This window comes from Lutra lutra, chromosome 9 (assembly GCF_902655055.1).
Source record: "Lutra lutra chromosome 9, mLutLut1.2, whole genome shotgun sequence".
Classification (NCBI taxonomy): Eukaryota; Metazoa; Chordata; class Mammalia; order Carnivora; family Mustelidae; genus Lutra; species Lutra lutra.
The window spans coordinates 108286358-108295594 of NC_062286.1; the positions used below are offsets into that span (position 1 = coordinate 108286358).

At 40.9% G+C, this 9237-nt stretch overlaps 1 long non-coding RNA gene across 1 annotated transcript; it reads left to right on the forward strand.

The window, feature by feature from the left end:
- The first annotated feature begins 246 nt into the window (after nucleotides 1-246).
- Nucleotides 247-8994, forward strand: LOC125109511 (uncharacterized). The gene is made up of 3 exons (XR_007130259.1): nucleotides 247-283; nucleotides 1933-2351; nucleotides 8967-8994. It is a non-coding gene; the product is annotated as an uncharacterized LOC125109511 (long non-coding RNA).
- Nucleotides 8995-9237: the final 243 nt, after the last annotated feature.

Consider the following 9237-nt stretch of genomic DNA (forward strand, 5'->3'; position numbering starts at 1 on the left):
AGATGTGGAGGATAAACAGGCTGGCTTGGAGAGGGGGATTAAAACACACAACTCCAGATGAGCCTTTAGGGCCAGCAGTGCTCCAGGGCTTGTGGGTGCATACCCAGCTGTTACCTGTGTGGTGGTTTTATCCCCAACTAATACGCCAGCTGGTGGAGTTTTATTTCCTTGTTGACTTTTTTGCTGCCACCTGGGGAGTCTTGGTAACTGTAAACAAAGATTTAGAACACTAATAAAGCATCAGGCGCCGACGTGGTTGACTCTGTGCAGATACTAAAAGCAAGTAAGCTGGGGGACCCCAGCCATTTGGGCTGGTGGGGAGCAGGAAGAGGCCAGGAACAGGGAGTGAGAGAAAAAGGGATTTGATTGCTGAAACCCCCATGTTCAGGGCCCTTGGCTTAGGCACTTGAGGTAGATGCTGTTGGATGGGCAGAAGATTCCAGGCCCTGGCTACTGTAAGTATTGGCTGCTAAGGGCTCACAAAGGCCCCCTTCCCCAAGAATTGCCTTTAGATGATGCCTAGGAGGTTACATCTCTAAGCCCCCACCAGGAGAAGCCTATAGTAATGACTGACTGATAAAGGTGTACAGAAGGCCAGCCCCCTTGCCTTAAGGAGAGGACGATCATGTCCACCTTGTGATTTATGCTCCAGAGCCTTTCATGGATCAGGCCAAGTTTAGATTTTACCTGAACACACGTCTTTGTCTGTCTTCTTGCCCTATCCTGTCTGCTTTCCTCCCTTAGATGCTCTTCCTAAAGGTCCTTTCTCAACGTACTACAGGCACTTGATTTTCCCTGTTCTGGGTTCTGCTTCTGGGGAATGACCTAACATGGCACTGAGGGTTTTAAGTGCTCATTGCCACAGCTAAGTTTGGCAGGAGGTGAGCAGGGTTTTGAAACAGGCAGTCCCCACAGATGTGGATTCAGGCAAATCCTCCAGCTAAGTGTATATGTAGGGGATCCCTGGTAGAGATTAAAGATATATTTTGAGGAGCAGGTGTCAGCTCCCAAGGAAAGAAAATAAGTGGGCCAAGGATGGATGTCAGGTTCTTAACCAAGAAAATACAAGTACTTGGCAAGAAAACCAGAGACAAACCCAGTGCTAGAGCCCAGGTCAGCAAAACCAGGAGTAAGAAATGCTATGACTTGTAGTATACATGGAGGTTCAGGGATTTTATGAGACTACCAAATCCTTGGTCTGTTGGTGGCAAGACCTAACTACATGTTGGCCATGTGAATCTGGACAAGTTAGTTTTCTCTTGCCAACCTCAGTTTCTTCATTTGTAAAATAGCATACAGCATACATTCAGAAAATAGAAACTATTTTATTATAGAAATAATATTCTAAGCCACAGTGAGTAATGGAATTATTGCCTACTATGCAATGGTCCTGGATTTCTACTTAGGGCCCACGTGTGGTTCCAAACTTGGGAAGTAAAGAAATGCAAAGCTATGCAATACAAGGTAGGGGTTGAAATAACGGCCAGACCAACCTGAAAGGTCATAATGATGTTTATGACTATCAGTGGTTTTGGATCTTAAAGCCCAGAGTCCTGATTTACATCTTCAGAGCCAGTCTTAGGGATGAAGAAGGAATGGAAGAGGGAGAGAGAGAAAAGGAAAGAAAGAGATGGTTATAAATCAAGAATCCTCTAGTTATGACCATCATTCATCCAGAATTGGACCCAAGAGGGTCTGTAAGGGAAAGCTGGCCAGTCAATAGTTATTGACCCTGAGTCTGAAATTGCAAAAGAGTTTTTCTCTACTTTGGCAGACACTACATTCACAATGCCAGATTCCTAGTGCCTAAATAAAACTGGAAATTCTAAAAGACAGCATCAGGAACCCTGAGGCACTCAAATGTTCTTTCAGCAGGATCACTTTCTACTCTCTCTACACTTTCAGTACAGAGTTGTGTGGTCCTTATTTTAGGAAAGGTTTCCAAGAAGCAGATCTCCAGATGATAATTCATGTGCAATATGGCTTATTGAAGAGGTCCTCTTGGGAAAAACTAGATGTGGAAAGAAAGCAGCACGGAAAAGGAAAGAAGCAAAGCAGAGTTCCAGCCTCAGCATGACCCCACAGGGGAGGTTGGAAGAGTAAATCACACCACTGATTTTGGCCTAATCCCAAGGCCAGGGAGCTGGGCTTTCATTTTTCCACCCCAGTTCCTTACTGAATAAAGACCACTCTTGAGGACATAAAATCCGAGGAATTTCGGTCTCTCACTGGCCACTCCAGTGGCCCAAAGGTGGTTCTTTATAGAGAATCACAGAGTTGGACAATTAGAAGTAAAACACTTAGAAGGCAAATGAAGGCAAACTGAAAAGGTCAAAGGGACCCAAGGAAATGTGAGTAAAACACCAACGTATATGCTAACTTAAGATGTGCTAACAGAGATGCTAACTTATGCATACTTAAAATTATTTTAAGGGTCTTGAAACAGGCTGGTCAGTTTTGCAAATATGGAGTTTATTCTATACGTTCTAGTATTATAAAATAGGATTTAGCATTAGAAGATGTTTTAATCCTGGCTCTGACTCATATAAATCGTGATCTTGAGGGAGTCACTCAATTTCCCCATGCCTCAGTTTCTACAACTATAAAATGGGTTATTATTTTATTTTTATTTTTATTTTTTTGTTTAAAAATTTATTTATTATTTTTATTTTTAAAGTATTTATATTTTACTTATATGTAAATATATAAATTTATATATATAAATTTATTATTATTTTTATTTAAAATTTTAATATTTTATTTGTATTTTATTTTTTATAAAAATATATATAAATAAAAATTTATTATTTTTATTTAAAATATTTATATTTTATTTATATTTTATTTTTTAAAGTAGACTCTACACCCGAAGTGTAGACCCCAAGATCAAGAGTTGCATGCTCTACTGACCGAGTCAGCTAGGTGCTCCTATTTAGCTTTTTAAATATACATTGATATTTTCTGCTGGTTGCACAGATTTTGATATATATTTTTTAAAACCTTGCATAGGATGGTAGATCTTCTATTTTGTCTTTAATTTCATCAGTGTTTTTTTTTTTCTTTATATTTCAAGCCAGGTGTTACCTATTCAAATACAGAATTGTTTCTTTTATCACAATGTGTCTCTTTCTATGCTTTTTGGTCTGTGTTCAATTTCATCTGATATTGACATAGCTATATAGCTTTCTATTAGTTAGTAACTGCCTTTTTGGCTTTTTCCATACCTTTATTTTCAGCCTTTCTAGGTGATTCTATTTTAGGAGTTTCTATTATAAACCATATCTGGCTGGATTTTTAAAAGTCTGATAACCTTGTTCTTAAGGCTTAAAGCATAAAAAAATTAACAAAGTTTAAGTTATTCTGTGTCTCTACCCTCCTCCCAAATAACCCAAGAACTTAGTATACTTTAATTACTCACTGAATATCTTCTTCATTTTTTCCTTGGTAGTATTTGAATTATACCTTGTTATGAGAAAAATATCACTCTCTTTTTGAGTCACTAGCAAACTACGTTGATCATATTTTATGGAATTCTGTGCTATAGCTTATGTACTCCATTTCATCCCTCTCTGTTTCTTGGGGTGCTTTCTTCTTCTGCCTGAAATATATTCTTTAGTAGCTATTTAAGTGAAGATCTGTGGAAAATAATCTCTTATTATTTTGACTTCATCTTGAGAAAATTCACTTCCAGTTGTTGATTTTGTTGCTGTCTTAGTGCTATTTCTTCATGTGTTTTGGAATTTTATTATTGAATGGATGTTCCCCCACTCCTCCACCTCAACACCCACGTCTAACAGTTTTGCAGATTTATATCTGGTTTCTTCTTCCACCACCTCCTAAGAACATTCAATATAAAACCAGGTCTTTTTTTTTTTTTTTTTTACATTTTTAAAAAATTTCTTTCCAGAATTCATTGTTTATGCACCACACCCAGTGTTCCATGCAATACGTGCCCTCCATAAAAACCACCACGGGGCTCACCCAACCTCTCACCCCCCCTCCCCTCCAACACCCTCAGATTGTTTCTCAGAGTCCACAGTCTCTCACGGTTTGTCTCCCCCTCCGATTTCCCCCAATTCCCTTCTCCTCTCCAACTCCCCATGTCCTCTGTGTTATTATTCCTTATGCTCCACAAGTAAGCGAAACCATATGATAATTGACTCTCTCTGCTTAACTTATTTCACTCAGCATAATCTCTTTCAGTCCTGTCCATGTTGATACAAAAGTTGGGTATTCATCCTTTCTGATGGAGGCATAATACCCCATTGTATATATGGACCACATCTTCCTTATCCATGTGTCCATTGAAGGGCGTCTTGGTTCTTTCCGCAGTTTGGTGACCGTAGCCATTGCTGCTATGAACATTGGGGTACAGATGGCCCTTCTTTTCACTACATCTGTATCTTTGGGATAAATACCCAACAGTGAGTGCAATTGCAGGGTCATAGGGAAGCTCTATTTTTAATTTCTTAAGGAATCTCCACACTGTTCTCCAAAGTGGCTGCACCAACTTACATTCCCACCAACAGTGAAAGAGGGTTCCCCTTTCTCCACATCCTCTCCAACACACATTGTTTACTGTCTTGTTAATTTTGGCCATTCTAACTGGTGTAAGGTGGTATCTCAATGTGGTTTTGATTTAAATCTCCCTGATGGCTAGTGAAGATGAACATCTTTTCATGCGTCTGTTAGTCATTTGTATGTCTTCACTGGAGAAGTGTCTGTTCATGTCTTCTGCCCATTTTTTGACATGATTATCTGTAAAATCAGGTCTTATATGGGTAGCTCAGGGCTCCCAAACTTCACTGATACTAGAGTTATTACATATTCAGCAACTGAGAATGAAAGACTTTTTCTTTTTTTTTTTTTTAAAGATTTTATTTATTTATTTAACAGAGAGAGAGATTGAGAGAGAGAGAGGGATATCACAAGTAGGCAGAGACACACGCAGAGGCGGGGGGGGAAGCAGACTCCCTGCAAAGCAGAGAGCCTGATGTGGGGCTTGATCCCAGGACCCTGAGACCATGACCTGAGCCAAAGGCAGAGGCTTAACCCACTGAGCCACCCAGGTGCCCCATGAAAGACTTTATTTCTTAAAGTTTCCCTGCCACACAGCTTTATATAAATGCTAGTTGGGACATGTTTTAAGAATGTATTTCATGGGCGAGAAACCTCAAACTTTTTTCCAGTTTCAAGCAGTGAGTTTGAAAAGTCAGTCTCTTCCTTCCCATGGGACATTTTTGCTCTTGTTACCCCACAGGAACCCAGATTTCTCCATTTGTTTCTGGATCTGGAGTTAAGTGAGTCTAAAAACTCAATCCCAGTTACTCCTCTGCATTCACTTCCATTTCTGATCTCCCAAGTGGTTCATCTCAGTTTCTAGAATGGTGGTCTTGTCTTAAACTGTTCTTTCTCCATGTCATATTTTGTATCAATTATTGCTGCACAACACACCATCCCTGAAAATTAAGTGGTTTACTATAGCAGTCATTTATTCTCACTTTTGTGTCTGAGTTTTGGCTTGGGTTTGGCTAATCTGGCATGAGCTCATCTGGGCAACTCTACTTTACTGTGCAGGAAATGAAGGAATGAAAATTTTGGCTTTTTAATCTCTTTCTGTCCAGTCTCCTGTTAGTTACCTACCCAACATTAGCCAAGCTCAATGGGCCAAAGGACTGGGGTACCATTGAGGAATCCATAAATATCCGTCCTCTGGGGCACAGAGATGATAGAGAAGATGGAAAGGGCTTCAGAGTCTATCCTAGCACATGACCCAAGGAGAGTCAGAGGCAGGTGGAAAATCACTGGGAGACATAGGGCATGCTCAAATAGAAAACCAAGACTTGAGAGTCTCAAAAAGATATTATTACCCAAGACACATTTTGGAAAATCACTCTTTGGGGGGTCTTTGGAAACTGATGGCTTTCAGTTCAGATGGGGGATACAGAGGCAGAGGGGAATCCCATATCTCTAGGTGGGAAAATCCTGTCACCTTTGAAAACTTGTCTTGCACTCAAAGAAATATTTCATCCTTTGGGCATTTTACTACTTAGGTTCCATTAACCTAGTCTTTTGTACTGGAAAGAAGGAGAAGGCAAATTTTTCCATTCAATTGATACTGGAGTGGTAGTCAGGAAAGCTATTGAGTTCCAGCTCTGCCATTGTCAAGTTCTGTGACCTTGGACGATTCCTGTGGCTTCTGAGCCTCTGGTTTCCTCCTGCAGAAAATGAGAAGGTTGAAATAAATGCCTTTACAACTTTAAAAATTCAGCATGTATGGCTTATCAATGGGATGAATGGTCTTTTTTTTTTTCTTAATTAAAAAATATTTAGCACTGACTGTCCATGTTCTGTTCTCTTTACTAAGTCAGTGGGAAGTTTGAGAAAGAACTTTGTATCTTCCGTTTTCCCTTTCCTAATTTTTAAATTTATTATTTTCTTTGATGCCTCCCAGGCAAAGGAGAGTGAGGTCTGACAGCCGCTCTGACAGGCAAAATGTGGTCTGATAATGGTAAAATGAAAAAGCTAGAAGCTTGTAAATTTAGATTTCCAGCATGTGTACTCATTTCCTGGCCTCATGGACATCCCAGTAATTATCTAGAATTATGCATAATTTACCTACTTCCATTTTCTAAGAAACTGTCAGTTTTAAGGTCAGAGTTTGATAATTTATTGGTTTGCCCTGCAGAAATAAATTGGGGGCATCTGGGGCTGGAGTCTGTAATGTGTGCAGTTAGGGCCATAGATGTGAAGCTGCCTCCTATTTATAGCTGAGCAAGCTTAATTGTTGCTTTTCAGTCTAAATAGAAAGGCTCTGTTTACTGCTGCTTTTAATTGTAACAAGTTGGTGAAAAAGCATGCAGGGCCTCTTCTGTAAAGGCAATTCAATAAAAGCATTTTGTCAATAAATTATTATTGCCATCATGAAAATCATGCACAGCATTCAAATACAAAGCAAGCAACAGCACAGCCTCTCCCTTTGATGGACCCAGCATAATGCTTTTAATTTTTCTTCATTCATTCTCTTTTTCTCCTGTTTTCATTGAATGTTAGAGCTGATAAGGGGATTGTGGATCTTCTTAATCCCTACCCTTCATTTTACAGGGGAAATCTGATTTTCCTATTCCCTTCAGAGCATCCCTCAGCATGACTGGTTAATCCTCCAGGAATGGACATCTGGCCTAAGGGTAGCCATGTAAAGGTTTGGCTGAACTAATAAATTTCCTTTCTTTGGAAATTTGAAACACACACACACACACACACACACACACACACACACACACAGGGACTACTGCAGCCAGCTAGCAGTGGAGGACAGAGATATAAATTCTTGTAGCCTTAGAAGCGTGCCTGCCAGTAAGGGCTATGAGGAAATCTGCAAGTAAAATGGAGCAGTTCTGCAGAGAAAGGAATGTAGAGCAGATGGGCAGAAAGAAGAGATAGATACGGCAGTCCCTGATCTGTGAGGAAGCCCAGCGCAGATTATAGAGCGGACTCCCACACCTGCTGCTGACCCTACACCCAGGAGAGCCCAACTGAGCCCACAACTTCCCCGCCGAGCTCAGTCCGAATGGCTTAGCCTCAGAAACAGGAGCTAAAGAAATAGCTGTTGTTTCAAGTCACTAAGTTTTGGGGTAGTTTATTATGCAACATTGTATGACAACAGGTAACTGATACAAAATGATTGGGAAGCCCTGCAAGGACACACACAAACACAGGCAAACACACCCCGTCCCATGGACCCTGGAGTGTGGAGAAGACTGAGATTGTTTGTAATCCCTGCATAGAGCAAGTCCAGCCCCGTGGCTCTTGGTTCTGCCTTCTCAGTCTTTGTTTAGGGACAATCTCTTCCTGATTCAGAGAATCTCAGATAAAAAAGAAGCCCTGAGGAATATTCTGTTTCTTTCTGAGGCTACCCTCAGCTTCCCTGGCAAGATGGAGAGAGGCCAGATATGCCTTCTCTCCTGGAGGTCAAGTTCTAATTCCACCATGCCATAGACTTCATTCCATACCTGCTACTCTTACAGGTCCATTTATTTCCCTCTGCCTCGTTAACCCTCGTGGCATTTTGTGCTGTCAAGGCTAGCCATGGGCCTTCTCTAATTTGTATAAGGAATCAAGAGCTTTCAATTCCACTCAGAGAAAGGCAGTAGCTATTTCACAATCCACACAAAAACACCTAGGTCTGTTCTGGAAAAGGTTAGTGCTCTTGGAAGGTAGAAAACCTTAGGGCTTTGAGAAAAGTCAAGAGTTGATAAATTCCAGAATCCCTTTTTACACAAGGGAGGATGAAATATTTTCTGTCTTTAAGATCAACTCCGTCCCTGGATTCAGAGGAGTCAGGATAGGCTGTCACTAACATTCTTCTGTTTCTTGCCACTTCTAGACAACTAGCTGATGGTCTGGTTTTTGATTCAGTGCGACAGGAGAGCCTAACTCCTTAGTATCCTTAGTGCTAAGTGTCCAGCGGGTGGGGGCAAAGGAGCAGCGAGCGTTTCTAGATGGACCATCTTGCTTGGGGCATTGTACTAGCTACTGTGGGTACATTTCTTCATTTGAGGCTTGTGACAATTCCCTGACACGGCTACTCTTAGTATTTTCATTTTCTAAATAACGAAACAGAGGCTCAGATGGGGAAGTATTTGGCAAAGGTTACTCAAGAAAGAGATCCACGTTCCTTCTCGGACCCTCCTAGACCTTGCTAATTACAGAACATCGTATCCACCTCCCACAACACCTTTTTTTCTTTAAGAAAATGTAGAGATAATAATAGGATAACCACCTAATATCCATTATAAAGAATTGGGTCATTCCTGACATTTGTCTTATTTGTTTCAAATATTTTAAATAAAATATTAAATCACTTTGACTCTTACTTTCAACCTCATCTTACTGTCTCCTTTCCACTCCCACCCCCAAGAATAAATCTTTACTGTAAGTCCTCTTTTTTTTTTTTTTCCTTCCAGCCCATTTTTTAGACACTTCAAAGATCTTTCTGGGGGTAGAAAGTTCATCCTCCTTACTCCTGCCTTCCAGGATTTTGTGAATCCCACTCCTTAGAAAGTGCCAGCGACCACCGCTTGCCCCTCTGCGCCCTGTCTGCTCCCCACCCTTCTCCAGTGGTTTGTGAAGTTGCTGCCCACAGTGAGCTCAGACAGAGCGGTTCCCAAGTGGCCACCACCATGACCGGCTGCAGACACAATCCTTGGTTCTCGGCTCAGGCTGGTATTTTTCGGT